Source organism: Lissotriton helveticus, chromosome 1_1 (genome assembly GCF_964261635.1).
Source record: "Lissotriton helveticus chromosome 1_1, aLisHel1.1, whole genome shotgun sequence".
Classification (NCBI taxonomy): domain Eukaryota; kingdom Metazoa; phylum Chordata; class Amphibia; order Caudata; family Salamandridae; genus Lissotriton; species Lissotriton helveticus.
Genome location: NC_136057.1, coordinates 2,072,578,159 through 2,072,594,350, shown reverse-complemented (window position 1 = coordinate 2,072,594,350; position 16,192 = coordinate 2,072,578,159).

The following is a 16,192-nucleotide window of genomic DNA, read 5'->3' as shown; positions in this document are numbered from 1 at the left end:
CAGTGCACTTTACTAGGGACTTACTAGTAAATCAAATATTCCACACATGGAAACACTAATTCGTAATACCATGTACAACAGGAGCACTTGCACTTTAACACTGAACAGCAGTGAGAAAGTGCACAGAGGCACTAAACCAACAACAACAGAGTTCAAACCGGGAGGTCAGAAAGTAAAAAGACAAGGGAAACATGCCAACAGATGCCAGGTCTAACAACAGAGTGCATAGCTCTGCCAACCAGAAACCCCAATTTCTAACAATTATCATACGGTCATTGTAATTTCAGGAGCTGAATATCAAAATTCTCTGTTGAATTTATTTTGTACCTCCAAAGTCATTGCTAGTTTCAGCACAAAAATGTGACCCACCACTACCATTGTCATTATTTTACCACAGCTTCTGATTGAAGCCTGGAATAGATAATATCATGGGTACTCACAACTTTCTAACCTAGAACCTTTCACAGCTCTGAATCCCTTCATCTCTTTAAAAACCAATGTGCTACACTGCAATCTTTTACGGTGGATTTACCTATGATTTGTTTCTCCGTTTCTCCTTGCCGAGTGTTCTTCATTTGCCGCCCTGGCAAACGCATTTGGGGGGGGGGGCTTAATATTGCCACCCCATCTCGAGAAGGCAGGTAAGAGTGTGGAGGAGGCTGCTGCCCCCAAACTCTGTGCACCTGCTATCACTCTGTGGAGAAGTGTGGCTCAATGTGGAGAAGTGTGGCTCAATGGTTAGAGCAGCAGACCCTGATGCTGAGGTCTAGCCCGGGACCAGGGTTCAATTCCCGCCTCGGCGGGTCTTGGGCTCAATTTCCTCGGACCTGATAATTCTCACCTCGGTGCCTATTCTAATCATGGTTCCCACTCTGCAACTCTGGGCAATAGCTTGCTTAATCTCCACAACGGCCCCAACAGCGCTGGGATGCCTAGCTTCACTTTGGGGGTGCCCAGGAGTGAGCATTTCACAGGGGAAAGCCAGGAAGGGTTCCACAGCGGTATGCGTACAGCGCCAAGACACCTCAGGGTATAAGTGCGCTATACAAGTACGAATTCATTTAATTTCATTTCTCTGAGGTACAGCACATGTACATTTGTACTTTAAGGCTGTATATTTGTAAGGACTTCTGGCAGGTAACGCATACAGTGTATCAAACAGTCATTGACAAAGAGTGAATTTGCGTATTAACAGTAATATTCTAAAGTAACTTTATTGTGAATATGGTCAGTTACGCTAAGGTCTGTATGATTACATAACGGAGACAACACTTGTTTATTATCTTCTCAAGGCTAAATATGATTGGAGGCTCCTACGTGAAAAGATGGTGACAGTCCTGTAAACAGAGACGTGTGTTTTAGTTGATAAGGACTGGTGTAATTTAATATATTTACTAATAAGTGATGTACATGCAGCACACAATAGGACATCTTGTGGTTCTCTTCACCAACATTTTGAGGAAGATGAGGCACTTTATTTGTCTGTGGTGCAGTAAGCCCAAAGGCAAAAGGCACAGGAGCATCTTTAAAACAAGCCCATAGGCAGTAAAATATAATTCTGATGCTCAGTATATCCAAAATGGCCACCCGAAACCTATATACAAATGATCATAATGAATATGACACCCATTAATAATCATAATATCTTTATTGCTTGATTAATAAAAAATAATTGCAATCAAAACATCTTCACAATCACACAATATGTAAAAAAAACTGTACCACAGATATTATTAAAAATGTACCAATACATTCATAGATATGTCACAAAACCAGTCCAGTTCACCGTACATTATAATTGCAAAAAGAGAAATTATGTAATCTATCAAACATGGGCTAGATGATGCAATAAATAGTACCTCCAACATATTATTATAAAGTGCATCAATAATTACTATAACAGGAAATTGTACATATTGCATATTAAAATGCAGACGTGCAATAATTAGTAATTCTACTGTACAAAACCAAATATAAAGTGCATCAATAATTACTATAACAGAGTAGCTTCAGTTATTACATTTCTAATTATTTCCCTAGCAGCATGAACACTAAGGGGTCCTGTGAAATGGGACCGCCCGCCATAGGTGCGAGGGTCCCGTTCCAGAGATTAGGATGTGCCCCCCACAATGGCGGGCGGAAACCCAGCAATCCTGACTTTGCGTCGGGCGGTGCACTCAGCACTGCCCGCCACAATGCCCGGAAGGCATGTTGTGCACTTCCATGCACAACATGGCAGGCACCATGCAGTGCCTGCCATGTTGTGCATTGTACTGCAGGGGGGTATCATAGGTAACCCCGATGTGCACCCCTCACCCCCCAGCAGTCCCTGGGGGCCTGCAACGGGCCCCCACAGGCAGACTCTGCATGCCTTTGCATGTCCCAGCACACATTCAAATATGTCTGGCGGTGTCTAACAGACACCACCACCTTATTGAACCCATTTCCGCCCGGTTGACTTGTCGACCGATCAGAAAAGCGGCGGACGGTCTTTCTGTCCGACGCCGACCCCCCAGCCTTGTAATATGGTGGGGGTCTTTGCTGAGAGGATGGCGGGTGGATCGTCCCCGCCGGCCGGCGGTGCCTAACTCCAGCCCGGCATGGGCGATCCGCCCGCCATCCTAATGGGGCCCCAAGTCTCCAAAATATCAAAGTGTGCAAAAGTCTCATAAGTGCAAGGGATATAACTATAATACATCGTCAACTGACAATACCAAACACTTTTCAGCTGCATGTAAAAAGTTTATTAATTGGCATAACAACGGGATCGACTCACCAGATAGGTACCTAATATGACGGCCGTTGCACACAGTTTGGTGCCACGCCTTTGAGGACTGAAGGCATAACAAATTGATCATTCTTTGTTTCTGGTTCTCGGTAGCATGTCATTGGGATGGTAGAATTGGTAACTGAATGAATATTAATTGGAGGCTGACAGAGGCTCATATGAGGAAATAGATGCATGTCGTACAAGACCTTGTTCACAGAAGTGAGAATTACCTTATATGCAGCGGTCATGGCAATATTTAAAATATGTCATGGCTTCACTACTGAACCTTAATCTACACTCTCTTGGATGAGCAAGCCATACAATAACTACAAGAAAGGTTAACCAAACAGAGAAGGAGATCAACACGGTCAGGACAAACTTATTTTTAGGACATCCTCGTGCCCCTTGAATCGTAGTGAGTGGAGTACATAGTACATTGCAACTCCCACACTCTTGCATAATGAATGAGTAAAGGCTCCGGCTCTTGTAATGAGCTGTCCTTGTAAGGAATGTGATATGCAATTTGATGGCAGGAAGTAACTAGTAGAATCATGTCGCAAGTAATTAGAAAACCAAAAACGCTAAGTGGAATCTTTATTCGTTTTGGGCAGGTAAATGAGATTATTCATTAAACAAGACAATACCGTTTTTCCCTGACACCAAGGAATGGATTGAAATAGTTATAAACGCAGCTAGAAGATAAAACTGCTGTACACATCAAGAAATCAGTTAAAGTCGATTGACTTTTGGATACAGCTATTTTCCGTTTCCCGGAGCATATCAAACTACTGCACAGCCACTGCGAGCTCGCTGTTTGTGCAGTTAGCCAGAACACGAGGTCACGCAATGCAACCTGATCTTGATCACCGCGTGCTCCTGTGAACATGGAGTCCATGACGGTGCATTGTGCTTTGTAAACCGCCAGTAAACGAATATTACTTCTCTTACCTGACGGCCTTCCCTTAGGAACGTAGAGCTTAGTTTTCCTTGACTGAAAATACAACAGTGAAGTCAAATTCCTTTTACTAAGTTATTAGCCATAGTGAGGGTATGGGACATGAAATGCATTCTGTCTGAGTCAGGCAGGCAACTAGAGGCAAATTTCGGGGGGGGGGGGGGGGGGGGATGGAAAATCTTTCGGGGGGGGGGGGGGGGGGGCTAATTCTTCCAACCACGGACAGAGTGGCTGTAAGAAGGGGTGAACACACAACAAAATCCTCATTTACAAGTAAATGGTCTTTAAGACCTGTTAAGTACTTGGGTGCGGCTACAATTAGATGCTCGCCAGCCCGTGAAGGTGTCTCTGCCCGGGCTGACACACACAACGGGGGAGGGTTGAAGCCCCGTGAGCCCAATGGGTGTTGCGCGCCTGGTCTGAGTTCAGTTAAAGTGCATACCCAACGTATATACCTTTCTTTTGGCACCTATTGACGCATAGTGATAATTGCACTCCTCATCTGTTACACAAAGGACTGGTTTCATAATGCCTATAATGTGAGAGAGAAAAGCACTGGAGCCTGCCAAGTGGAAGCATCCGTTACACAAGAAATCGACTCTATCACTGCAGCCCATCCAGCAGGCAGGCCCACGAGACCCGGTGGAGTCCTTCTCTGGAGTCACATGTTAGCTCAATCAAGGATATATATTTGAGTTGAAGTTCAGTTAGGGTGACCAACTGGCATTGGTGCAAATTCAGGACGGTGAGTGTAAAAATTCAGGACAAAGGGTCAAAATTCAGGACACAAATTCAGGACAGAAGGCCAGAATTCAGGACAAAACTTCAGGACAATAGGTAAGTTTTACAGACACCTCAGAGGTCGCGCAATAGTATATAAGTAAGGCCAGCCATTTCCAAACATATTCAACCATTTGCAAACCTATCCATCATGTATCCTTCCATCTATCATTTCACTCATCCATCCCTTCATCCATCCTTACACTCATCCATCCATTATCCATCCATCCACCCTTTCACCCTATCCATCTGTACACTTATCCATCCACTCTTCATCCCATCCATCCATTCACTCATCCATCCAGCCATTTACCCTTTCACCAATCCAGCCATCCTTTCACTTACTAATCCTTCCACCCATCCACTCTTTTAGTCATCCATCCATCCTCCCTTTCTCTCTCCATCGACCTTTTCACTTAGCCAACCTTCCTTCCATCCATCCACCCACCCATCCATCCATCTACTCATCCACTCATGAATCCATCCATTGACCCTATCACTCATCCATCTATCATTTCACTCCTTCACACATCTATTCATCCTTTTGTCCATCTACCCTCCCTTTCACTCACTCATACATCCTTACATCCACCCTTTCACTCATACGTCCATTCATTCACCCTTGCACTTATCAATCCATCAATCCATCCATCATTTCACTCATCCACCCACCCACCCACCCATCATCCACCCAACCAGCCACCCACCCACCATCCACCCACCCATCCACTCATCCACCCTTTCACCCACCGACCATCCACCCACTCATCCACTCATCCATCCATCCTTTCACCCACCCACTCATCATCCATCCAACCATCCTTTCACCCACCCACTCTCCATCCATCCTTTCACCCACCCACTCTCCATCCATCCATCATTTCACCCACCCACTCATCATCCATCTATCCATCCTTCCCCTCATTATCATCCACCCACCCACTCATCATCCATCTATCCATCCTTCCTTCCCCTCATCCATCCATCCTTTCATCCACCATCCATCCTTCCCCTCATCCATCCATTCTTCCCATCCATTATCCTTCCCCTCATCCATCCATCCTTCCCCTCAAATCATCCATCCATCCTTCCACTCATCCATCCATCCATCCTTTCACCCACACACTCCTCATCCATCCATCTATCCTTTCACCCACCCACTCTCCATCCATCCATCCTTTCACCCACCCACTCATCATCCATCCATCCATCCTTCCCCTCATCATCCATCCTTCCCCTCATCATCCATCCATCCTTCCCCTCATCATCCATCCATCCTTCCTTCCCCTCATCCATCCATCCTTCCCCTCCATCCATCCATCCATCCTTCCCCTCATCATCCATCCATCCTTTCACACTCATCCATCCATCCATCCTTCCCCTCCATACATCCCCTCATCCATCCATCCTTCCCCTCCACCCTTCCCCTCATACATCCATTCTTCCCATTCATTTATCCTTCCCCTCATCATCCATCCATCCTTTCACCCACTCATCCATCCATCCATCCTTCCCCTCCATCCATCCCCTCATCCATCCATCCTTCCCCTCCATCCATCCATCCTTCCCCTCCATCCATCCCCTCATCCATCCTTCCCCTCCATCCATCCATCCATCCTTCCCCTCATCATCCATCCTTTCACCCACTCATCCATCCATCCATCCTTCCTTCCCCTCCATCCATCCATCCTTCCCCTCATCATCCATCCATCCTTTCGCCCACTCATCCATCCATCCACCCATCCTTCCCCTCCATCCATCCCCTCTTCCATCCATCCTTCCCCTCCATCCATCCATCCTTCCCCTCCATCTATCCATCTATCCTTCCCCTCATCATCCATCCATCCTTTCACCCACTCACCCATCCATCCATCCATCCTTCCCCTCCATCCATCCCCTCATCCATCCATCCTTCCTTCCCCTCATCCATCCATCCTTCCCCTCATCCATCCTTCCTTTCATCCATCATCCATCCGTCCCCTCCATCCATCCATCCTTCCCCTCCATCCATCCATCCATCCTTCCCCTCCATCCATCCATCCATCCTTCCTCTTCATCCATCCATCCATCCTTCCCCTCATCATCCATCCATCCTTTCACCCAATCATCCATCCATCCATCCATCCACCCATCCATCCATCCTTCCTTCCCCTCACCCATCTTTCCCCTCATCCACCATCCAACTACCCTTCCACCCATACATCCAGCTATTTACATTTTCTCTCATCCATCCTTCCCCTCATCATCCATCCATCCTTTCACCCAATCATCCATCCATCCTTCCTTCCCCTCATCCATCTTTCCCCTCATCCATCATCCAGCTACCCTTCCACCCATACATCCAGCTATTTACATTTTCTCTCATCCATCCTTCCCCTCATTCAGCAATCCATCCATCCTCTCTCATTATCCATTTATTCACTCTTTCATTCATCCATTTACCCTTTCACTAATTCATCCAGCCATCCACCCATCCCTTCACTTACATACTCGCCCACCTTTCCATATTAATTTTGAGCTGAGCCCTTTTGAGAAGAGGCCCATCAAGAACTTCACCCTCGCTGCAGGGTACGTTCCAGGGCTTGGACAGAAGCCACCCAGGGCGGAGACAGGATCCACCGCAGGGGGGGACAAGAGCCATCACAGGCGGGGTAACAGGATCCACCAGGGTGGGCACAGGGGTGGGCACGCAGTTTTCTAGTATCATCTTGGGCTCCTCGCCCCCTCCGGCACAAGAGGCTCTCTGTCCAAAATGCCACCCCCCACTGTGATGTACAGTACTTAAAGGAGATACTCTAAGAGAACTGATAGAACTGATTGTCCTTCATACTTGGTTAATCAGCGTGGGTGTGTTTGTGCCATTTCTTTATTGTATTACATTATAGACTGCATGTTTGAAGAACCGAGGTTTGCTTACAATTTAGTGACAGTAATTAAGCTCTGTGAAGAGAAGCACATGCTGCCTCGGTGTAATCAGGGGTGTAATCTGGCTGAGCGAGGATGTTTGGGGCCCTGGGTAGAAATGGAATGTGTGAAGCCCCTCTAAATTGCAGAGACATGGTGCATTCAGGGCTGTTTGCATCTGAATAGATGCCCCTGCTCCTGAAGCTGCAGCCCCTCCCTCTCAGTCACCTTCGAGCAAGCACCTCTTAACAGCTCATCAAGGGCTGGAGGTGTCAGGACTATCCCGCTGTGCCCCTCCAATGCTGCGGGGTATCTGAGCTTTGATACAGCATCGGAGTCAAGAAGGGAGGTGGGGCAAGCTGTGCCGGCTTTAGGGTGCAGCGACTAGGGCCCGGCTAAAATGACGGACAAATGGCGTCCGTTAAAGAATCCTTCACGGACAACGGACAGACGGCCAAAATTACGGACTGTCCGTGAAATTTACGGACGGTTGGTCACCCTAAGTTCAGTCTGCTGAAGTGAGTGGGCTAGGGGTTGCGCTGGGATACAAGGCAGAGCTCTGCAAACCTGGGCAGAGATTCCCCATTTTGGATTTCTGTACATGGAATGCTCGTATAGGTTTTATACCAATAAACATGTGCCCAGTAAAGGATATCCATCACTTTGATGAAGACCTTGAAGTGGGAGGCTTGGGAAATGTACTCGGGTTTGCTAGACCTCACCTCCTATGCAGACAGGGTTGTCCTTTCTAATGGCCTGCCTGGCCCATTCCAATGATGGTATCTTCTTTGAGATGAGGAGAAAGCTTCCCTTAATGCTGCACTGAAGAATGTTTTCCTTTTTTACCTACAGTATCTGTCTTTTCATTTATAAACTATGGCTGAGAGGAGGAACCGCAGATTTACAGGAAGAAAATTGACAGTCATGGTGGATGAGATCATTAGGGAAGAGCCCCATTTGTCTGTAGCCCCTACTCAATCAAATATAGTACATTACAAAGCGATCTATTACATCGCCTGCTTTTAAAACGCGGTCTTTACAACAACCGCGTTGTTAGTACGCAATGCATTTACATCGCAAGTCATTACAACAACTTGCAGAAGGGGGTACTCTGGACTTAGGAATAGTATTATTTACTATTCCTACTCCAGTTTGCGCAACAGTAAGGAAGGTGTTGGAATTAATTTCTATTACCTCAGCGCCCCCTACAGCAAGTCGTTGTAATGACGTGTGATGTAAATTCATCGCGTACTAATAACGCTGTTGTTGTAATGACCACATAGTAATAGTACTGCGATGTAATGACAGCGTTGTAAATGCTGTTTTCCACTCAATATATTACTCAGAAAAGGCAAATGTGTCACAGATTTGTCTCAAGGGTGTATGTTGTGTCTAAAATCAGGCATTCACAGCAGGAAGTTAGAACGTGCTGTAATGATCTGCAGGGGTGGGTAAGTTCTCAGGCATCCAAAGCACACCTAGAGGCCAGCAGACTGGCGATGATTCTCTGAGGCCTATACACCTCTTCCACTGGGAGGAAAAGCTGTATAGGAACCTGAACTCTGAAGGCTTTGCAGGAATCCCAGGCAAAGTGGAGCTAGATAGGTAGGAGGAGCACAGTAAAGTAGACAGCAACCAAATAATTACATTTCTATTCCTCTGGAAATTACATAACATTTTGCCTTGTAACACAATGTAATCTAAAGTAAATTTAGACATTTCATAAAAAGGTGCAACAAATCTAATGCCAACCCCCAGTGAAGGGCAGTCTATCTTAACCAACTGTAATATTGCCACAGCAATTCAACTCATTTCCTTTTCAGAATGTAATCCAAACTGCCATGAATATGTACTTTATGTGTACTATTTAAAAATGTTATCTATAAGTATTCGTTGACTGCCCTACTATGTTACATGCAGATACACAAACTAATATAAAACATGTCAACTTCTTTCTATATGCATTCTTCACATCAAAGTGACATAAGGAAGAATAGGAGCTATGTCTGTGTAAGTTGTTAACTCATGACATAACTGCTGTAGTCACCCATCTCTGATGGCTCTTCTACACAGCTTTACCTTCTTCATCCTCAGAGTCTCACTCTGCCCACCACAACTGCAACCACCATTGTTGTGTTTCCCCTTCGTCAACATGCAGTAGTAGGCACTTCTCCACGTGGCCCATCTCCAACATGTATATTGGCAGTGCGCACCTCAGTTCTTGCTCCTATTTCCAGTTACAACTCATGCTACTACATATTATTAGGGATCCAGGACCCAATGGGATGGTGGCAACTCATCCTAGGCCACATGGCAGTGTGGATAGGGGGAGACCACCATTAAGGCAGCAGAGGGAGGCCACCAATGTTCATAGTTTCAGGAAACTATGGGCCGCAATATCATTGGCCCAGTCTCCCCGCCTGAAGAGCAGATGGGCCAGATCATACAGCTCATCAAATTGTACAAAGAAATCATGGGTGACATTAGCCAGTCAGAGAGGGAATACAATAACCTCCTGAAGAGCCAATATCTGTCATGTGCACCTTTTCTGCGGTAGTGCAGGATGGAGTTAAGGACATAGGTAGGGGTATACTTGAACCAACTAACCCTTTCAGTGGAGCCAGGACCAAGCACCACCTGCTTTCACAGACAGGGATGCCCTGCAACAGTAAGTGCCACCTGCCATCCCTGTAAACGCTGCAACTACTGAGCCACTGGTCACCCTGGGAAGGGACTGGTCATCAGGGTCAGTGGAGATGATCACATCACAACCACCACCAAGAGGCACAAGTAATTTCCACCTGTGCAGTTGTCACATTGACTTTTGAGACAACTCACATCTCACATTGGCCTTTTGAGGAGTATTTAAATGGACATTTACCCCACACATTTTGGGCTAGAACATTAAAGATCCTACACACCATGATTGTCAATTCTGTGTTTGATATAATGTTGATCATACTTGTGATGAAAAATATTGTGTATTTTGTTCACCACTTACCAGCTGCAAAGAAACATTTTTGTTTCTAGAAATATTATTTATTCTGTCACTACTTGTGATTTGTAGTTTCTTGAATGCGCCTATATGGTTTTGGAAAATGTGTTGTGAAACATCTTATCATCTCTTCAAAATATATCTGACAATCATCCAACATCTTATGTCTATAATCATGGCTACATAGTCCAATAGAACAAAATGCAAACAGACCATTTAACGAGATGGAATAAACTCAGACTTAGTTTTAAGATATATAGATTTTTTTACATGAAATAACACCATACTGTTATGTTCCTCACATAGTACTGTAGAAGTAGACAATTCTTAGTAAGTGGATACCATTATTCTCATATAGCATAAATATACTCACAAAGGAGTATCAGTCATTTCTACAAACACCCAATGTAATAATGGCAGCATGTACAACTGAATCAGTGGTTAACAACAAAAAACAAAGTAAGTCAACAGGAAAGACACCCACCACATACAACATCAGTCTGAGAAAAGTATGCTACTTTGCTCATTTAATCAGTGACCGATGAGTCTTTTGTACTACTGAAAGTAAACATGTCTGTTCACCTACAGAAAACACAAGAAGGTCAATATTACTATCTAATCTAATTAGATTACATAGATACACTCTAATGGGCGTATCACAAGGTAGCATCTACTGTTACATAATTTTCTGATGTGAATATGAAAACATTGGTACAATCAGTTTGTAAATGTTCCATTCAGCCATGTACTCAACGCAGTAATAAACATTGCCATTTGAACCCACATCATATGAACAACAGCATAACCTCAATACTTTACAACAAACTACAGGAGTCTGCCATCTGTAGATCAAAATTTGAACATCTACAATGACGTTCTTTTAGTGATATTTACCCTTATGAAAAGAAGTTGGCAATGACATCTTGGCGGAGAGGATTTCCTTCTTCATCACCACTGTCAATCAATCAACAATGTTTATTTTGGACACTGCCTATAAAACATACCATATCAAATCATTTAACAGAACATCAAATATGTTACATCTTGAGGGGCGTGACCAAGGAGCCGATTGATGGCAGCACACTAGCAAAGCTCCGTTCCTCGCATGCTGATTAACATCACCAATCCGTATAAATATCAGATCCTGCTAGCACGAAACAACGAGGGTGGCACGGGAGAAGCGGCAACAGGCGGTGATGGTACACTGATTTGCTGATGTGATTGTGATGATGTACATGCCCATGTTTGAGGGCTGGGCTGGAGGATGGGCCTGCTGCCACGGAAGAGGGGCTGCACCCTGATGTGTAGGCCAGATCAGAGGATCGGCAAAGTGGTATTGACTGAGAAGGGTGAGTGTCTGTCTTCCCCCCTTCCCCTCAGCTGGACCCTGAGGAAGTGGTGGCCACCCTGTGCTGGGTTCTGTGGGCAACTGGAAGTGGCAGGGACCCCCCAGCGGCCGGGCTAGTGTCCTGTAGGAACAGTGGGCCTGTGTCTGTGAATGGGGTGAGGTGACTCCCGGACCAGGACTTTGGAGATCTTGGCCTGGGGCCAACTGGGCCCTATAAAGGAGTTATGTTATGTTATGTTAATAACCATTTGTAAAGCGCGCAGGCACCCATAGGTTTCATGGCGCTGGAAAGAAGACTGTTGCAACCGGAATACTAGAAGAATGCTTGCTCAAACAGCCATGTTTTCAAAGCTTTCCTGAAACTCAGAAGGTTGTCACAGTCTCTGAGTGTCAGGGGGAGAGAATTCCAAAATCTGGGGGCAAGGTGAGAAAAACAGAATCCTCCCTGTCGTTTACGTCTGAAGGACGAGGTGGTTAACATGGAGAGATGAGCTGAGCGGAGATTGCGCGAAGGAGTATACTTTGTGATCATGTTGCTAATAAATCTAGGGCTATTGCCGTGCAAAGCCTTGAAGGCCAAGCATCCAGTCTTAAAGGCTACGCGTTGGGCAACCAGAAGCCCGTGGAGTTTTTCCAGTTCAGGTCTGGCTGACAGCCATTTCGGATGCTTATGAATCAGTCTAGCTGCCTGATTCTAGACCATTTGAAGTCTTTTTTGTAGACCAACAGGCAGGCCTAGATTGATTGAGTTTGAGTAGTCAAGCCGAGAGAGTATAAGGGCTATCACCACCTGTATTAGTGCTGAGTGAGTCAATAGGTGTGCAATTTTCTTAGTTGGTGGAAACTGCCGGAGATCACTGCTCCCACCTGTCCATGCAGCGAGAGGTCAGCGTTAATGATGACCCCTAGGCTTTTCACCGAGAAGGAGGGGGTGTGGGAAGACCCCAGTTCTGCCGGCCAGAAATACGGACCCCAACTGTTCCCGCTCTTCCCAGGCAGTATCAGATCCATCTTGCCCGGGTTGAGCTTCAGGTGATTCGCATCCATCCAACGCTGGATGTGAAACATAGTTGCCCGAAACCCAGCCGTGGCGTCAGGGGAGCCAAGTGGGAATATGATCTGCAAATCATCTGCATAATTAAATATGGTGATGTTTCTGTTTCTTAGTGAGTGGATCAACGGCTTTAAATATAAATTGAAAAGCAACGGGGATAGGGAGGAGCCCTGCGGGACCCCACAAGTGGAGGTGAGCTTGGGAGCGGTAAGGGTTCCAAGCCTTACTGCTTGAGTGCGGTCCGCAAAGGAAAGATTCTATCCAGCCGAGTGCGGGTCCACGTAGGCCCGCCTGCTCGACATGGTTCAACAGGATCTTATGGTCGACCGTGTCGAACGCGGCCGACAAATCCAGGAGTACCAAAGCTTGATGGTCTCCCTTGTCTGCCTTTGCTCTAAAAGTGTCCAGGACTGCAAGAATCACGGCCTCCGTTGAGTGCGCCGGACGGAAGCCAGCTTGATTAGGCTCTAGGTAGTCTGAGCGTTCCATGAAGCTAGACACACACTTAGTCACATGGGCCTCTAGTATTTTTGCCAGAAAAGGTAGGAGGGAGATGGGACGATAGTTAACAGGGTTTTTGGGGTCGGCCCCTGTTTTTTTTATAAGGGGAACTACCATCGCATGCTTAAAGGCAGTGGGAACCTTGCCTTGGGCAAGTGACTCATTAAGAAATGGGAGCACGCTCTGAGGCAAGACAGAGAAAACATCTTTCAGGATGTGCGGAGGACAACAGTCATTGGGTGACCCCGATGTGACACGGGTCATTAGTTCTGATAGAGTTTTAGAACAGATGGGTTGAAAGGTGTCTAGTATGCATTGGCTGTTTGAAGTGTCATCCAATGGTTCCCAGTGAAAGTTATTGGGAAGACTGGCTTTAATGGTGGAGATTTTGTCCAGAAAGTAGTTGTTCAAGGAGTTACAGAATTTCTGGGTGGGGGTCTGAATAGGCGAAGTTCTGGCATCATTACATAGATCATTCACTATTTTGAAGATTTCTTTGGATTTATTTTAGGAACAGAATAATTTTGTAGAAAAGTAAGCCGCTTTGGTGATCAGGATGGCTTTTTTATACATTCCGCGAGCATTGCAGAATTGTTCCCTGTCTTCAATGGAGAATCTTGATCTCCATTTTCTCTCATATTGACGCAACTCAAGTTTTTGTTTTTTAAGGTCGGTGGTAAACCATTTATGGGCGTCTGAGTGGCGAGTACGAGAGAATTTGACAATTGGGGCATGAGTGTTACTAGCCGAGGATAGCCACTTGGTGACATTTCCTTCCATGATGTTGATATCCTGACAGAAAATGGGTATAGAGTTCTCCAAGGTATTAATGAAAACCAGTTTATTTAAGGATTTCCATTTCCTGGTTATACCACCCACCGAAGAGGAGGGTTTTTTATAGCCGCTGGAAATGATAGTGAATTGTATCAGATGGTGATCTGACCAAATGCATGAGGTAATTAACGGTGTTGAGAGCGAGATATTGCGGGCCCAGATATGATCCAGAATATGTCCCTTTACATGAGTAGGGTTGTGTAGGTGCTGGAATAGATTTAAGTTGGATAGAAGTTCAGATAGTTCATCAGCGTGGGGTCCCCCGGAGGCATCATTAAACCAGTAGTTCAGGTCCCCGATAAGGAGTACCTTCTCATAGTTTATCACTAAGGAAGCCATTTGTTCACCTAAAGAGGTGTGGAAGGTAAGCATTGCTTGAGGGGGGCAGTAGATGAGAACTAGCACCAGGGATCCTGTGTCCATATCAAGTTTTATGGCCATATTCTCGACCTCGGGGAGGATAAGAGAGGTCATAGTGGAAATTTTTTAATTTTTGTTAATTATGACAGCGACCCAACCTCCCGTCTTCCTAGACATCCGGTTTACCGACAAGATGTAATAGTCGGATGGGAGGGCTGCTAAGATGTCAGGTACCGAATCCTCGTTAACCAGGTTTCAGTAATTGAAAGGACATCTAGTTTGTCAGAAGTGAGCAGCAGAAAAATGTCAAGTTGGTGTTTAGCCAAAGAACGCATGTTGAGACAAAGGAAGCGGAGGGCGGTTTGCTTAGTTACTGTGAGTTTGGCAACTGCAGGAGGATGTGGGGTATGACCACTGGGGAGGGCGTATTGTATCTGAGATTCTAAGATACCGTTGGTTAAGATGCAACTGTAAGTGGTGGGGTCCAAGGGAGAAGAAAGTCTATCTGATGGTTTAAGTGATTTTAGCTTCTTGGGTGAATAGCTGATAATTTGGCCAGGGTCCGTGGCCCCTGGACCCGGCCAGGCGCTGCCGGGCGCAGACGGGCTTGCCTTTGGCGCACCTTCGGTGTGCCAAAGGCACGCCCGCTGCGCACATCCGCTGCGCGCGTCTGATGCATGTTCTTAACATGGGCTGAACTTATACCCGACAGGGCTAGCGTCAGGGGGGGCATGTCTCGCTCTGCCTGGTCCACCCTCCACTCAAACAGCAATCAGCTGCGGTGGACCGGGATCGGAGCGGGAGGCGTGCGGTGCAATCAAGGTAAGAAGAGCTTCCTGGCAGCAAGGTATTTAAAATATTTTAGAACATAAAAGTAAAGGTTTAAAAACAAAAGAGACAAACACACCACGCAAGGGTGCAGCCAACAGTAGCACAACTCGCAAAGCTTCAGACGCGCGTCGCTGAGGCTACAGACTTTATGTGTAGTTTCTGGGAGGCAGCGTCAGAGGGGGGCGTGTCTCGCTCTGCCCGGTCCGCCCTCCACTCAAACAGCAATCAGCTGCGGTGGACCGGGGTCGGATCGGGAGGCGTGCGGCGCAATCAAGGAAAGAAGAGCTTCCTGGCAGCAAGGTATTCAAAATATTGTAGAACATAAAAGTAAAGGTTTAAAAACAAAAGAAACAAACACACAACGCAAGGGTGCAGCCAACAGTAGCACAACTCTCAAAGCTTCAGTTCCGACGGGAAGATGGTGGGAAAGTGTGCTGGCTCCGGTCTGGGCAGCAGAGTGATCGACATTGCGGTGATCGGCTGCAGCGCTTCGGGCCCTGGGGGTAAGGAGCGGAGAGGATGCGGCCCTCCTTGGTGGTGGGAGCACTGGACCGTGGAGGCCAGAGAGCTGCAGGACGCTCTGATTTAGGAGGAGAGGTGAGGCGGGCCTGCGTTGTGGGGCCACGGCGGCAGTGCCAGGGAGGCGGGGAATTGGCCTGCCTCTGTGATTGCATCAGTGCCTGGATGGGAAGCCACTTGATTGAGACCTGCAGCCATGGGGCTACAGAGAGATACTGGATGGAGACCCATGGGCTGCCCTGCCTAGAGAAGGTACAGAGGAAAGGCCTGGCTGTGCGGGCCCGGGGCTTGGCCATGAGTGAGCAACAGAGGAGGTATTGAATGCCAGCTGGAGGTCCTGT